Here is a 16,221-nt window from a genome sequence, read left to right as displayed (position 1 = left end):
TCTGTTTTGAAATTTATACTGTACAAATCTACGTTGCTTAAAATGCGAAGCAGTATATTGTTCACAAAAGAGATAATTTTCCCTCATAATTTCAAAATTTATTTAGAAGTAGTATAATGGTTAAATGGTCAGAATGAAAATAAAACCGAAACTTGGACATTAAATCTTAATAAAGTGTAGTGTTAATGCGAACAAAATTTATGATGACGTCCATTGAAGATGCAAAAACTTCTATGTGTAGTTTAATGTTTGTTACTCGCTCGATATCAGAGAGTGGCTGGGGATGACATCTCAGATGTCTTTGAGCTTACCTCTTTTGCCTTTCAATTTAGTTTATCCTTAGGACAGATTTAAGCCTTATACAGCCTTTCTAATTATATTACAAACGTATGGAACAATGAAAGAGAAAGCCAAACAAAACTCCCATTTTATCTTACAAATGAAGCCATTATGCTCTTCAAAAACATTGCAGTATGTCTACTTGAAATGAATCATTTGGTATTTCACAATGTAATATAACCTTTTCATTGTAATAAACATAATGATTCAGAGGATGTGCCACAGTGAGGATAATTAAGAATATTGCTCGTTTTGCGTCGTATCGTTCCAGTTATGGGGGATGTATATAAAGTTTGATATTCGAATACCATTTGCTATGGCTTAGTTTTGTACAAATGTGGTGTGGTTAGTTAACTATTATAAAGCTATACTATAGTTTTTTCCTCTGTTCCTAAATTATAGGGGATTAGAAGGATTATAAAGGTCCAATACGATGCAGGAAATATCAACAATTTATAATAGCATATCCCGGAGAGTGTTTATATTCAAAATCTTTTTTCGTGATTCTCCCAACTATGGAATAAGTTGTTGTCGTAGGACTCGTGGTAGAAAATATATTTATTTTTAGTTTTAATGATCTCATGGGCTTGAACACCATCCGTTCAAGTATACACACATGCGTGTCTTCGAGTAAAAACGTTTTGATAAAATATTATTCAAATTTGGTACAATAATGTGCAAACCTACATTTGTTACGAGTTCATAAACCAGCATGATCGGATATGGGAACAGAGTGCTATAGGCTAAAAACCGTGTTTTTCCATTTTCATTCTCCTAAAATAATATTTTGCAATGTATTTCTAAACTGGATTGTAAGGCTGAAAAATATAATTTATGTTATTTAAGTATTGTTTGACGCTAAACTATTAAGGAAAATATTGCAAAAAATGCTAAGCTTAAAAGTTTCACGCTATTTTTTTAATAGAAACTGTTGTAGTTTGCCTTTTCAGCTTGCACCAAAAGCAATTAAGACCTTATCAAGAGACAGTAGCGGTCAACCTAAGTATTTATACAATTTTATTTTATTGAAATAGGAAATGGATCTTAAGGAAATATTTCAGTGAACAGTTATCAAGGCGAAATGGAAATTAGCTTAGTATGCTAGCTTGTGATTTTTACATGTGAAGGGAAGTGGAAATTACACGTGGGTTGGATCATTAAGCATACCTAGGATTAAAACCACAATGAAACACGACATGCTATAAACATTAAGTACCTAACAAAAGACGAAATAAATGAACTAACTGGAGTTTGCAAGGGAAGCAACAGAGTGAAACAAGTTTAATTAATACATTCACATCCTGTCTCTCGCAAGGAATTTACAGTTCGTTTATTACAACAGTGTGTGTGTGTGTGTGTGTGTGTGTGTGTGTGAGTGTGTGTGAGTGTGTGTGTGTGTGTGTGTAATAAACACAATTCGTTACCATTGTTTTATTATTACATCAACTGAATACAAACAGGAACAAACATGAGTATAAAATTAAAAAGTTAAACGTACATTTTAGAAATGCGGAAACATATTATGAAAAAAAGGTAAGACATTCGCTTAGCCTAAAGATTTTCCATATCAATAGTAAATGCATCAATTTAGATGGGCTTTGAGCATGTGGCTCGTAAAGGGTCTTAATAATACAGCATACAACGGAACATTGCTTTTGTAAACTATTCATAATAAAAACTATCAAAATAGTTTGTGATTTATTTCGGTTGATAAAAGTTAATTTTAACAAAAAAAATTTTCATTAATAACATTATCTAGAAATCAAAACTTACTTTACTGTAAAAAAGGATGGTTGAGTATTTTAACATCATTTTAATTTGGGTAACCTTCACAAAACTACTTATTGATTTTCCGAACCTTTTTGTAATTACTCTATAACATGTAGGGCTGAATTATTAACATGAAACATATTGCTAACCCCGAATGATATATAGTTAGTAGCCTAAATCCAGATGAATTTAGTCATTAGACATTTTTAACGAACTGAAAACCACTCCACCAGACAGCAGAGTGCCATATCAATGTAGTCAATAACTGACAATGACCAGCTCTTTTCAGCAGCATGTTGACCCTGTCTGTTTGGTCACTGAGTATACTCAGGTTTATTTATTTACTCACGACACATTCTCCCTGTGTTTGGACTTGGCGAGCTCCAATGTTACAAAACACTAACAGACAATGGACCCTTGTGTACACATTTTGTACAATTGTTACTACAGAGGTAACATAACCACTCTACTTTATTTACTTACCTGGAGTGTTTGGGTTAGCTTTCATTTGAAGATTTTGCTAAGTTATACTTGTTTATACTATACATGTTTTCTGCTAATAAATATAAAAGGTTTTACTCTTATAAAAATGTAAACTAAGTGATGTTTTTAGTAGAAAAGTTCCTTTCAATAACAAGTTTGCTTGTTGCAATATATGTGTATTTTGATTATGTTCAATACGTTCTCTTACGTTGCCTAACCAGACCAATTCATAAGTAGGCTTACATCATTTTGTTAGCAGGAGAACTCTAGTATACTTGGACAAGTATTTTAGTCTTTATTTGGTTAATTATACAACGGAATTACCATTTATTGAACCAAATTTTTTGTTTGATATCCTTTAAAGTTGTGCAAAAATTGAACATACACCGATCTGAAAATTGGATTTGCAAGCTTGAGTTCGTGTCTTAAGTTAGAGACATAGTTGGAATCGCATTTCAAGTTGAATACTTAGGTTGATCGTGTGTAAAGTTTGAGATACAGCAAATGCAGAGAATAAATGTCATGGGAATTAAGCAAAGATCTCTAATTATGGTGTATAAAGTTTTTATAAAACTAAACAAAATAATTGTTATCCGAAAACTGATACATACTTTCTACATTAAAACAATCCTTATAATGGGCAGATGATCTACGTAACTTGTAAATTAAAATTACAAAACTTTCAATACATTTTGAGGCATAATTCATATCATTAGAAGTTGTATCATTTTGTTTACAGTTAAAAGGATCATAAAATAGTAAATAGTAATACAAATTGTCTGAGACAAAAAATGTTCCGTTATTAATTTTTCATGCACAGGTGATAACATCTTAGGTTGGTTGAAATGAATTACATTCTAAACACGTTCTCATACGTCTACGATTAACTCTCATTAAATAAATAAATACTTACTAAAATATTACTATCCAAAAACATTATTTATCAAGCTTTAAATATTACTTGAGATCGCCTAGTAGTCGAAAAATTGACCGAAAATATGTAATGTACAGATTTCTCTTTATTTTCATCTTACGTTGTGATTGGAAATTCATCCATTTGTTTTATTATATGTTTATATTTCATTGTTATTTCGTCACCAGCATGGCACCCCATTTGGCCCAAGCTATTTATTTCTATTTAAATGTATATGCTGTGCTTATATTGAGCCCATTTTAGTTTTTAAGTTACTCTGCAAATCTTCAAGAAAATGTCTTAAAATATATATATATGCATTATATATAAATAAAATATATGCAAAAACTATTTATACATGACAAAATTAAGTTTTAATAATTATTTTATGAGCCGCATTATGGGCATACAGGCAAATATTACTATTAGATTTATTATCCGTAAGCATTTTTTACAAAGCCCACTTACAGGAATTCTTAAGCAGCTTACTTCAATGACAGTGACTAAATGAGGATGGTTAAGACCAAGGATATTATGTCTATGATGATAGCACTAGACTCATCCTCCAACATTGTACTGTTTAAATCCAGGCTAGAGTTTAAATATAAAAGAGGATACCTACTAGATGGGTACACACCTTAAAAAATAGGTTAATTAGTATGTTATATTTGTTAAACATCTCAATCGTGGGAGATTTTACCAAGCGAGGCTAAGCAAAATTAAATGCTACATAATGAAATGTGTAGGTATTTGACTTATACAATTTTAAGGTCAGGTAACCATAGAAAAACTATAATGTTTTGTCCCAAGATGCATTAAGGAAGATAAAAGGTTATGCATTATAAATCATATAATATCAATGTAGTAGGATAGATTGAACGTGTAAATTATTCCCTTATCATGTACGGCTTTGATACAACGTCAAACCCGCTTCTCGTCAATTCTACTTTGATGCACTCTCAGATTTCACCAAAAAACAGACTTGTAATTTAATTTTTCAAAGCTCAACCAATAAAAGCGGAAATAATAAAAAAAAATAACCTATTACAACATTTAAAACTAACTTACAATTTGGATTTTTCAGGTTTTAGGCTTAATCGACCATAAACTAAATTCAGAAAATACATTAAAGTATATATTTTAATTATATAATACCACCTAAAATTATGACTTCGTCTGATAAATATAACTTGTTTGATAGCAGCTATGAAGATAATTATTGGACCTACAATACGAGTCTGGAAGTTTGGAAATGATTGGCAATACTCTACGTCCATGGGGACATTAGGATGCCATGAGATCTGGATATTGAGTAAGTGAATTACGTTTCCTAACTTTTTTGCTGTACTGAGTAGTTTTTTCATATTGTTTATATCATTATTACCAGTACATGTGTATATAAATTAACGTCTATATGACAAGAAACGTGTTTTCCTATTGGGACTCAACTTTTCATTACGGAATAAAAATACTAAGTAAAATTAAAGTATCGATGGAAATGTTAATTTTTATCTGGATCCCATTTATCTTTTATGTTATATTTCCCACAAGAAATAAGCTGATATTCTCCTTGGAACAATTAAATCGGCTGAATACAATAAACATTTTAAAACTACATTTCACAGTAGTAATTGTTATTGCATAACATTCTATTTGAATGTTAGTAATTTAACCATACATTGCATCGTAATAAATTATTATAAAATACAGAGTCAAATTAAAGAAAAAGTATTTATTAAAACAATTTACTGCTATTACTTTTCCCTAATAAAATAACTTTTCTCTACTTATACTCTCCATAATTGTGTGGCACAAGAATATAAAGTAATTTGTAATGTAAACGCCATCAGCGATAATTCTACATGTCGTCGCTACATTTGATTAATTGACTTATTCTCATTGTTTGCAATTCACACAAAGGGTTTTCTTTTTTAATTGTTTTCTTTTTACTAAAATTACAAGTTTTATTAAATATTCGCTTTATTTTATAACAAATTATGCTGTTTGAATTTGCTTTTAATTTTTTTTAATGGGAAATCTTTTTATTTGGCTACCTTCATTTAAATGTGATACAGTAAAAACCAAAACGCGGGGGTCAAAGATTTGAGCCTTACAACCAACAACTTTAACACCGTAGCTATAATAGCTCAACAAACTACTTTATCAGAAATATTTTTAATTTTATTGTGTTGTGGGACTGAAATTACATAGGCTATAATATATCAATCTCACTTGGGTTTCCGACATAACACATAATATCAAGAGTAAGAGATTAATTAGTTTTTGTTTTTATTTTTTTTTACACCTTCTTATCATAGGTAAGTGATAAAGTTTCTAAAGGAAAACGAACAATGTTACCGCCATATCGACATTTTCTGTTATTGATGATTTCATTACACACGGCTACATCTGGAAAAACCTTTGACCTTCGTAACAGTTTATCGATGTCTTTCAATATCGTTGTCTAGGAAATACGTAATACGTTATTTGGTCTCGTTTTACGGAACATAAGAAGTTTTTGTTGCTTTTCTGTATGTTGCTGATCTTGCATAACTTAAACCTGCAAACTCGAACAAATAAGTAATATAAAAAACATTATACAAGATGTACAAATAGAGAGCTGTTAAAATGGGTATTACAAACTGAAGTTTTCTTTTTTTCTACAATATTTAAAATTTTTTAACTTTTTCTGAATTAGTATGGGAATAACAAAATAAATTGGTTGAGCGAGTATATTTGTTTAAATATGATATCCTTCTGATTAAACACAACTTTTTGTTTACTTTGGTATATCAACTGATTGAATCAAATAGTTTTATACCAAATTTAGATGAACATTTAATTAAAGGTCGCAAAAATAAAGAAGTGGCAGACCAAGGGTTTTAACAACTGATTTTCCAAGTACTCCGAGGTTCTCTAAAGCAAAAATTTAGAATACCGATACATGAACTTAATACTCTTTTGAACGTATGTTTATATGACAAAAGAATAAAGAGCTATCAAGTCCTGCAATGGTATTCATAAAAGGTAATATTCCTATAATTCTGAGTAGCAACGTTTGGAGTAAAAGCCTGTCTGGCTTCCTATAGAAACAAGTTTATTGGCAAACAATGTGTGTCTGTGCACTTTGATATAACATTCGAAAATGTATAACTGTTTTAATGTCTATATTTAGTATACTTTTAACATTCATTTGACACTCTGTGTTTCATTCAATGAACACCTCTTTTCCTAGTAACATTTGTGCAACAATTTATTTTTCATCATACTGTCCGGAAAAAAGGCCGTTTTAGATTTCTAAATCATCCGCAAAATCATCGTTTCCGGGTAAAATTGAGAACAAAAACATATTGTACATTTTCTGGTTTGAATACTTCAAAATTCGTTTGAGTACTTGTATCATTACTTTATGAAAACACTACTAAGCACACGAATTTTTAAGTTATGTTTGTGAACAATAGGGATTCAACATTGATAACGACTCTGTGACCTTAAATTATGTAGTATAATTTTGTAACGATTGAAAAAGGTAATGTCAACAGTACGATGAAAATCATAAAATGATCGATTTTCAAAATCATGATTGTTTAAGCAGTTCATCATACGAAATGAACGTGTCTTTCTTTTCGTACTTGATCGTACAAAAAAGAGCCACTTTCGCTCGTAGTGATGAAAACTACTATAATTATTTAATTGTTGAAATTAAGTGTTATTTCACAATTTAAATAAATAAATGTCTTCTTACTCTTGTGGCCATTAAAAGTGTGTTTAAATTTAATATTTCCATTTCTCAACACTACTCTCTGGTCCTTCGAATTATTCATCATTAACGATTCTCATTAAACTCTATTTTATCTCAACCATCAACTGTATTTTCTTTGATTACATTTTATTCCAATTTTAACCAAATGAATAAATTATCAAAATAAATAAATTTTTCTAGCTATTTGTTTTTTTTCCTCTTATTTATTTTTATTTTGGGAAGTTAATTTTCTTATTTCTCTCATAGAACTTGTTCAGTAAAGTAAAAAAAAAACCGCAATAATAACACAGTACAGCCGCTGGCTACTCCCCTGTGGCATGAGTACGGTATCAACATATGCTAACCCCGTATGCTATATAGCCTATATAGCCTATATAGTTAGTAGTCTAAATCCAGATGAATTTAGTCATTTGACATTTTTAACGAACTGAGAACCACTCCACCAGACAGCAGAGTGCCATATCAATGTAGTCAATAACTGACAATGACCAGCTCTTTTCAGCAGCGTGTTGACCCTGTCTGTTTGGTCACTGAGTATACTCAGGTTTATTTATTTACTCACGACACATTCACCCTGTGTTTGGACTTGGCGAGCTCCAATGTTACAAAACACTAACAGACAATGGAACCTTGTGTACACTTTCTGTACAATTGTTACTACAGAGGTAACATAACCACTCTACTTTATTTACTTACCTGGAGTGTTTGGGTTAGCTTTTATTTGAAGGTTTTGGTAAGTTTTGATTGTTTATACTATACATGTTTTCTGCTAATAAATATAAAAGGTTTTACTCTTATAAAAATGTAAACTAAGTGATGTTTTTAGTAGAAAAGTTCCTTTCAATAACAAGTTTGCTTGTTGCAATATATGTGTATTTTGATTATGTTCAATACGTTCTCTTACGTTGCCTAACCAGACCAATTCATAAGTAGGCTTACATCATTTTGTTAGCAGGAGAACTCTAGTATACTTGGACAAGTATTTTAGTCTTTATTTGGTTAATTATACAACGGAATTACCATTTATTGAACCAAATTTTTTGTTTGATATCCTTTAAAGTTGTGCAAAAATTGAACATACACCGATCTGAAAATTGGATTTGCAAGCTTGAGTTCGTGTCTTAAGTTAGAGACATAGTTGGAATCGCATTTCAAGTTGAATACTTAGGTTGATCGTGTGTAAAGTTTGAGATACAGCAAATGCAGAGAATAAATGTCATGGGAATTAAGCAAAGATCTCTAATTATGGTGTATAAAGTTTTTATAAAACTAAACAAAATAATTGTTATCCGAAAACTGATACATACTTTCTACATTAAAACAATCCTTATAATGGGCAGATGATCTACGTAACTTGTAAATTAAAATTACAAAACTTTCAATACATTTTGAGGCATAATTCATATCATTAGAAGTTGTATCATTTTGTTTACAGTTAAAAGGATCATAAAATAGTAAATAGTAATACAAATTGTCTGAGACAAAAAATGTTCCGTTATTAATTTTTCATGCACAGGTGATAACATCTTAGGTTGGTTGAAATGAATTACATTCTAAACACGTTCTCATACGTCTACGATTAACTCTCATTAAATAAATAAATACTTACTAAAATATTACTATCCAAAAACATTATTTATCAAGCTTTAAATATTACTTGAGATCGCCTAGTAGTCGAAAAATTGACCGAAAATATGTAATGTACAGATTTCTCTTTATTTTCATCTTACGTTGTGATTGGAAATTCATCCATTTGTTTTATTATATGTTTATATTTCATTGTTATTTCGTCACCAGCATGGCACCCCATTTGGCCCAAGCTATTTATTTCTATTTAAATGTATATGCTGTGCTTATATTGAGCCCATTTTAGTTTTTAAGTTACTCTGCAAATCTTCAAGAAAATGTCTTAAAATATATATATATGCATTATATATAAATAAAATATATGCAAAAACTATTTATACATGACAAAATTAAGTTTTAATAATTATTTTATGAGCCGCATTATGGGCATACAGGCAAATATTACTATTAGATTTATTATCCGTAAGCATTTTTTACAAAGCCCACTTACAGGAATTCTTAAGCAGCTTACTTCAATGACAGTGACTAAATGAGGATGGTTAAGACCAAGGATATTATGTCTATGATGATAGCACTAGACTCATCCTCCAACATTGTACTGTTTAAATCCAGGCTAGAGTTTAAATATAAAAGAGGATACCTACTAGATGGGTACACACCTTAAAAAATAGGTTAATTAGTATGTTATATTTGTTAAACATCTCAATCGTGGGAGATTTTACCAAGCGAGGCTAAGCAAAATTAAATGCTACATAATGAAATGTGTAGGTATTTGACTTATACAATTTTAAGGTCAGGTAACCATAGAAAAACTATAATGTTTTGTCCCAAGATGCATTAAGGAAGATAAAAGGTTATGCATTATAAATCATATAATATCAATGTAATATTATAGATTGAAAGTGTAAATTATTCCCTTATCATGTACGGCTTTGATGCAACGTCAAACCCGCTTCTCGTCAATTCTACTTTGATGCACTCCCAGAATTTCACCAAAAACAGACTTGTAATTTAATTTTTCAAAGCTCAACCAATGAAAGGGGAAATAATAAAAAAATAACCTATTACAACATTTAAAACTAACTTACAATTTGGATTTTTCAGGTTTTAGACTTAATCGACCATAAACTAAATTCAGAAAATATATTAAAGTATATTTTTTTATTATATAACACCATCTAAAATTATAATTTTGTCTGATAAATATAACTTGTTTGATAGCAAATATGAAGATAATTATTGGACCAACAATACGAGTCTGGAAGTTTGGAAATGATTGGCAATAATCTATGTCCATAGGGACATTAGGATGCCATGAGATCATATTGAGTAGGTGAATTACGTTGCCCAACTTTTTTGCTGTATTGAGTCGCTTTTTCATATTGTTTATATCATTATTACCAGTACATGTGTATATAAATTAACGTTTATATGACAAGAAACGTTTTTTTCCTATTGGGACTCAAATATTATTTCTCATAATAAGGGCAACTTATAAAAAAAAAGTTGTTTTAAAAATATTGAGCGTAAAGGTCATTAGACGTTTTCATTACGCAATAAATATACCAAGTAAAATTAAAGTATCGATGGAAATGTTAATTTTGATCTGGATCCTATTTATCTTTTATGTTATATTTCCCACAAGGAATAAGCTGATATTCTCCTTAGAACAATTAAATCAGCTGAATACAATAAACATTTTAAAACTACATTCCACAGTACTAATTGTTATTGCATAACATTCAATTTGAATGTTAGTAATTTAACCATACATTGCATCGTAATAAATTATTATAAAATACAGAGTCAAACTAAAGAAAAAGTATTTATAAAAAAACTTTACTGCTATTACTTTTCCCTAATAAAATGACTTTTCTCTACTTATACTCTCCATAATTGTGTGGCACAAGAATATAAAGTAATTTGTAATGTAAACGCCATCAGCGATAATTCTACATGTCGTCGCTACATTTGATTAATTGACTTCTCATTGTTTGCAATTCACACAAAGGGGTTTATTTTTTTAATTGTTTTCTTTTTACCAAAATTACAAGTTTTATTAAATATTCTCTTTATTTTATAACACATTATGCTGTTTGGATTTGTTTTCAATTTCTTTTAATGGGACATTTTTTATTAGGCTACCTTCATTTAAATGTGATAAAAACCAAAACGCGGGGGTCAAAGATTTGAGCCTTACAACCAACAACTTTAATACCGTAGCTATAATAGCTCACTAAAACTACTTTATCACAAATATTTTTAATTTTATTGTGTTGTGGGTCTGAAATGAAACTTTACGGTATAGGCTATAATATATCAATCTCACTTGGGGTTCCGACATAACACATAATATCAGGAGTAAGAGATTAATTAGTTTTTCTTTTTTATTGATTTTTACACCTTCGTATAATAGGTTAGTGATAAAGTTTCTAAAGGAAAACGAACAATGTTACCGCCATATCGACACTTTGTGTTATTGATGATTTCATTACACACGGCTACATCTGGAAAAACCTTTGACCTTCGTTACAGTTTATCGATGTCTTTCAATATCGTTGTCTAGGAAGTACGTTGTTTGGTCTCGTTTTACGGAACATAAGAAGTGTTTGTTGCTTTTCTGTATGTCGCTGATCTTGCATAACTTAAACCTGCAAACTAATAAAATAATAATTAGTAATTTAATTAGTAGTAGTGTTTTTTAATAAGTAATAAAAACAAATATTTTTTATAAGATGTACAAAAAGATGTTTTCTTGTTTGTTACAATATTTTAAATTTTTTAACTTTTTCTGACTTAGTATGGGAATAACAAAATAGATTGATTGAGCGAGTATATTTGTTTAAATATGATATCCTTGTGATTAAACACAACTTTTTGTTTACTTTGGTATATCTACTGATTGAATCAAATGGTTTTATATCAAATTTAGACGAACATTTAATTAAAGGTCGCAAAAATAAGGAAGTGGCTGCAGACCAAGGGTTTTTTAACAACTGATTATCGAAGTACTCTGAGATTCTCTAAAGCAAAATTCAGAATACCGATACAAGAACTTAATACTCTTTTGAACGTACGTTTATATGACACACCACAAAAGAATAAAGAGCTATCAAGTCCTGCAATGGTATTCATAAAAGGTAATATTCCTATAATTCTGAGTAGCAACGTTTGAAGTGAAAGCCTGTCTGGCTTCCTATAGAAACAAGTTTATTGGCAAACAATGTGTGTCTGTGCACTTTGATATAACATTCGAAAATGTATAGCTGTGTTAATGTCGATACTCAGTATAGTTTTAACATTCATTTGACACTCTATGTTTCATTCAATGAACACCTCTTTTCCTAGTAACATTTGTGCAACAATTTATTTTTCATCATACTGTCCGGAGAAAAGGCCGTTTTAGGTTTCTAAATCATCCGCAAAAACATCGTTTTCTGGTAAAATTAAATTGATAACAAAAACATACTGTACATTTCTGGTTTGAATACTTCAAAATTCGTTTGAGTACTTGTATCATTACTTTATGAAAGAACTAAGCACACGAAATGTTATGTTATGTTTGGAAACAACAGGGATGTAACATTGATAACGACTTTGTGGCTTTAAATTATGTAGTATAATTTTGTAACGATTGGAAGGTAATATACACAATAATACACAATATTTTTACACAGTATACGTCAAAAAGTATTTTACTTACAATTATATTGCAAATCTTACGGGTAAAATGCTTGTAAAAATAGTAATTAGAATACAATTTTTGATTGGAAAAGACTAGGAAAATAACCATAAAACAGACTATTTGAACTAAATTATATCAAAAGTACGATGTGGCAGAGTTCACTGAAAGAGAAAACCTAATCAAACGATCTCATTTAAATAAACGCTTGGATTTCAAGACTAAGACCTTCTTCTGATTGGAGGCGTCATCCCAGCTGAAAGCTTTCTTTGATTAAGAAACTGTTTACCCCAGACAAATATCAATCTAAAAACGCTTTAAATGCATATGTTAAAATACTGCCGTTCATAAGGATATTATTAGTTTTTCTAAACAAAACTGTACTATTATTGTGTTTAATTTACAATTCGATTTTATTGGATATTGATACTACTTATTTAAAGACCTTACATAATATCGTAAGTATTGATTTGACCAACTATGAAGTGTATTTCATAAACAATCACTCATGTAGGGGAGTGCTAATTATTTAAATCTAAAGCATAAAAAACTTATATTGGCTGCTTGAGATCTCTCAAACCAAAATTAGTTCATACACTATTCCTCACTTGCGCTATGCAAACCTTTTTTTCTCTCAAGAGAAATCGGTGAAATAGCACTTGTCAACTATCTAAAGAATATAAAAGACTTTTTTGTAAACAAAATATTTTAGCTTATGTGACGTTATTTTAACAGAACTTAATAGTGTATTGAAAACAAAAATATAAGGCTATACTATAGTAAAATAAGTTAGAAAAAATAAAAGTTACACAAATAATTTCGTAAAAAAAAATAAAATAATACAAAATATTACTTTAACCATCTATGTATTCAATGTCAATTAGTTTTGAATAAGAGCATTGATGATTTTAATATAGCATTTTGAAAAGTCGTATAGTTGAGCGTATGGATTACAATACCGTAACCAGGCAATTAATTCCTATATAGTTCTGGCTCGTCTCATGTCTGTACCACAGACAGGTATCCGAGTGACACAGCTGGGATATGAAGGCAATTATTCATCTCTGTCCAAAGTTGCTGCTTAACTTGGTTCATTACGGTATTGTGATCCATACGCTCAACTATAAGACTTTTATAACGCTATATTACAATGATCAATGCTCTTATTCAAAAATAATTGACATTGAATACATAGACAGTTAAATTAAAATTGTGTATTATGTTTTTGCATTACTTTTTACAGAAATAATTGTGGTTGAATATTTAATTCTGAGTCAGGTCCAAAAATTTCATACATTAGTTTAAGCTTTGTTTTTCCTATATAAAACCTATATATATTATAAATAAACGGTATCAGAAATCTGACACATACTTTCTTCCATTAGCTTTGACAAAAATCTTTTTATAGGACCTTTATTATGGGGTGAAAGTAACTATGATATTTTATAAGGAAAACATCTTTTGAACCGTAATTGTTTTTAGCAATTTTAGGTTGCACTATTTTGTTTGGAATTATAAGGAAAATAGCACATTAGATTTAATCAAAACCGGCTTTTAACCTAAAATCCGTTTATTTTTTTATTTTATGGGTTCTTAATTCAAAAATAGAATAAGTTACAATACCTTTTAAACCAAGTTTTTACGGAAATGGAGTTTTACCATTTCGTTCAGAATTTAAAGGACCATAACACACTTATTTGATCTAAAATAGTTTTTTTTTTTTTAAATCAGATTTTTTAATCTTTTAATTGCAAAATAAGATGAGTTATAATAAGTCAACCTTTAAATTGAATTGTTACGAAAATGGGGTTTGTTCCATTTTGTTAAGAATCTAAAGGGCTACATTATATAAGTATTTATAAAAATAGTTCGTGCCATTTCCAATAAAATTTAATATTTTCAATATTTCATGGGTTTTTGTAGGGAAACCACCATTAAAAAATCAAAATTTTAAAAGAAAATTTAAAAAAAAATGCATGGGGATACCATAGATTAATGCCTACATACCAAATCTCATCAAAATCGGACTAAAAGTGTGGTCTAGCTATGTACACATCCACACAGACATCACTTCGAAAACCACTTTTTAGGGTCCAGGGGGACCAAAAACGGATATATCCTCTCAAAACTCAAACTCGAAAATTTTGACGAGAACAATACATTCTCCATATACTATGATGGTATGGGGGTAAAGTAAAAGTTAAAAGGTGACGTGTAATAGAAAAACAATACATGTACTCCACACTATGTTTGTATTCATTCTATCAGGTTTTTGTGCTAATAAAGAAGAGGTTTTATTAGAAGTTTTTATACATAACTATTTAAACTCCATGTTTTAGTATGAAATACGATCGAAGAAAACTTACGTTAAGAATATGTTGAGATTAATGTAAAGTGTATTTAAGAAGACGGTTCGATGGTAGAAGCAAAGATAAATAGCATTCACTACGTCAGGAAATGAAACGTAGCTCTTCTCTCCGTTACAATCTCAGGGAAAACACAAAATACAAAACTGCTTCTCTTATTGCTCGCAGTTTATATAAATCATGCCAACTCTGATTAATCAAGATTTACTGGGTGATCTGTTGGTTTGTGAGCTCAAACTCTTATAAACAGTGAGTTATTATTAATGTGCACTAATTGAAGAGTTTCGTGGTATAAAACTAACATGAAGCCATTATAATTAATTCCTAAAAATAATTGGTTAATTTATTCGTAAATAAATTGAATGTATTTGCTTCATTAGATAGTGTGATATTTACTGAGATTTGTGTTTGAGTTGAGAGTAGTATATTTTTCTTCTTGGTCATTGTGAACTAGTTATAAGATCATTTGGGACAAAAAACTATTTAAGCTGTCAATATACCAGTAGTGATGTTACTACATTCTACATAATATTTCATTCTTTGAATGGATTCTGATGGCATACAGCACACATATTCTATATAATACTCTATCTGTTTTCTCAAAGGAGTATTATCGATCAATTATTAGCTTTGAAAAAGTTACTTACCAAAACTTCATTTCCAGAAAAAAACATAGTTAAGAGTTTTGTAATTCTTGGAAAGTAGTACGTACTTAACGAATCAAGTATTTTTTCGTGACTTAAAATAGTTTTCGAAACACTATTAAACCGTATCTAAAACTAGGAATACTATAGGGGATTTCAAACTACATTAGACTGCTGGTTTGTCAATAAATACGAATCCACGCGGTACTGTTCCCGCGAATTATGTATACAATTTGTGTTATTTTATATATTTTTCACAGTTATGGGTAATTTTATGACAAGCGTTCAAGAATAAATAAATCAAATATTATTTATTAGGTTACTCAAATATAGCTAAAAAAAGCTTGTTGATGACCTATTGTATAAAAATAACGTAATGAACCAAGTTTGGTGACAACTTTGGACAAAGATGAATTGCCTTCAGCTGTGTCACTCACTCGGATACCTGTGGTCCAAACTTGTGGCAAAGTTGTAGTTGGCTGGTAAATGTATGAAGAACACCTTTATTAAAAATCAAACAAGACAAAACATCCATTAAGTTCCTAAACTTAGCTAAGATTGATGTTGATATCGAACTAACTCTCACGTTGTACGTTGTCTGTTAAAAGTCCATGGAAAACATTCCAAACTAAATTTGTGATACTAAATGAAAGCTCAAATATAGTAGCTAAAAC

The sequence above is a fragment of the Macrosteles quadrilineatus genome, unplaced genomic scaffold (genome assembly GCF_028750875.1).
Source record: "Macrosteles quadrilineatus isolate MER2022 unplaced genomic scaffold, UCM_ALF_1.0 Scaffold_9__3_contigs__length_116548681, whole genome shotgun sequence".
Classification (NCBI taxonomy): domain Eukaryota; kingdom Metazoa; phylum Arthropoda; class Insecta; order Hemiptera; family Cicadellidae; genus Macrosteles; species Macrosteles quadrilineatus.
The sequence above is the reverse complement of the archived record's forward strand: the minus strand, read 5'-3'. Positions refer to the sequence as shown.